Source organism: Ursus maritimus, assembly GCF_017311325.1.
Source record: "Ursus maritimus isolate PB19 chromosome X unlocalized genomic scaffold, ASM1731132v1 scaffold_X1, whole genome shotgun sequence".
Taxonomy (NCBI): domain Eukaryota; kingdom Metazoa; phylum Chordata; class Mammalia; order Carnivora; family Ursidae; genus Ursus; species Ursus maritimus.
Window position 1 is genome coordinate 46,281,117 of NW_024423319.1, and position 2,283 is coordinate 46,283,399.

Here is a 2,283-nt window from a genome sequence, read left to right on the forward strand (position 1 = left end):
AATATCAAGAAAGTTGAATAGTGCAATGAATACCAATATATTCACCAAGATTCAACAAATGTTAACATTTTGCCATATTTGCTTTATCTGTGTATCTGTTCTTTGGCAAACTATTGGAAAGTAAGTTGTAGATATGACATTTCACCTTTAATTCCTCCGCATACATCTTCTGAGCAGGACCTTTTTCCGTGTAACTCTGTGGTACATCATACCATAAGCACAGCAAGAATTAACAGTACCTCACAGATCTTCACAAATATTGTCTACTATCTAACCCACTGCTTCTTGAAATGTGATTTGCAGGCTGCTCGATGGTTCACAGGGAGATAAGGAGCTTGTACCGTAGTCTATCAGTGCACTACATACTTCACTGAGAAAGTTTTGTCACAAAAAAATCAGCTGAATAAAACAGTGTACTTCGTGACATAGTTCATTTACATCTATGGGCTGGATGAGTAGACAGCTCTGTATTCACATTTCCCCAGCTGTCTCCTAAATGCCTTTTTTTAAAAAAAGATTATTTATTTGAGAGAGAGAGAGCACAAGCAGAGGGAGCAGTAGAGGGAGAGGGAGGAGCAGACTCCCCACTGAGCAGGGAGCCGGACACGGGGCTTGATCCTAGGACCCTGAGACTGTGACCTGAGCTGAAGGCAGATGTTTAACTGACTGAGCCACCCAGGCCCCCCCTAAATGTCTTTTTTTTTTTAAGATTTTATTTATTTATTTGACACAGAGAGCGCACTCACAGCAGGGGGAGCAGCAGGCAGAGAAAGAGGGAGAAGCAGTCTCCCCACAGAGAGGGAGCCTGATGCAGGGCTCCATCCCAGGAGCCTGGGATCGTGACCTGAACCGAAGGCAGATGCTTAACCAACTGAACCACCCAGGTGCCCTCCTAAATGTCTTGTATAGCCAGTTCATACGTTGCATTTGGATGTGGTGTTTCTTTTAATTTAGAACAGTCTCTCCACTTTTTTTTTTTAGATGGCACTGACTTTTAGACACCGGCTCTGCCCCACATTAGGAATCTGTCAGATTGTAGTGTCACCAGCCATCCTGGTTTGCTGTAACTGTCCTTTAAGCACTGATCCTGTATCCCAGGATAGGATGCTTTGTTTCCTTATGGTGGTGTTTAGCTCTTTCTTCCAGCCCCTGAATTTCCTGTAAATGAGAAGTGCTTGGGATTAGAGGCTTGATTTGATTTGATTAAACCATTTTTTTGACAAGAATGCTTCATAAGCAATGCCGTGTGCTTTATGTCACATCTTATCAGGAGGCATGTAACGTCAGCTGTCCACTCTTAGTAAGGGTGATGACTTAGGTGGTGGCCCTTAGAACTCTCCGTGTGATTTTCTCTTTATAATTAACAAGGAATCTGTGGGGTGTTACTTTGGTACCATGTGATTGTCCTGTTCCCCAGTAACATCTCACCTAAAGATTTTAGCATCCTTTGATGATTGTTTCCTGACTCAGTGATTTGGTTTTCTGATTTTTAAACTGTATTCCCTGACTTGGTGATTTAATTGGAGTTGGCGAATGTTAATTTCCTGACTCTGTCATCCAGTCTATATTTCTTAGCCGGCATGCTTGTGTTTTGATGAGCTTTTCCTCATCTGTGGACTATGAATCAGAAAGGTGAAGTAAAAGCTGCTTTCTTTCCCCTTGAACATCAATTTTCAGAGCAAGAAGTTGATATAATAGTTACTTTCAATAGTAGCAGTTTCATTGATTTATTTTTATATCACTTGACTCTGTTTTTATTTAAATTCAGTATTTTACACTCAGTTCAGACATTTTCTTTGTAATATTAGCTCAAATTTTCACATTTGGACAGTGACAGTCTCTTCAGGCTGGCTTCCATGTCCTTTTTTTGTACATTTTAAAAGTTTAATTTATTTAAATTCTAGTTACTTAACATATAGTATAATATTAGTTTCAGGTATACGATTTAGTGATTCAACACTTCCTTACAACACCCGGCACGCATCATAATAAATGCACTCCTTAATCACCTATACAACCCATCCCCCCCCACCCCTGTAATGATCAGTTTGTTCTTTGTAGTTAAAAGCCTGTTTCTTGGTTTGCTCTCTCTTTTTCCCTCTGCTCATTTGTTTTGTTTCTTAAATTCCACATATGAGTGAAGTCTTTCTCTGACTGACCTATTTTGCTTAGCATAATACTCTCTAGCTCCATCCATGTCTTTGCAGATGGCAGGATTTCATTCCTTTTATGGCTGAATAATATTCCATTGTGTGTGTGTATATATATATATATATATATATA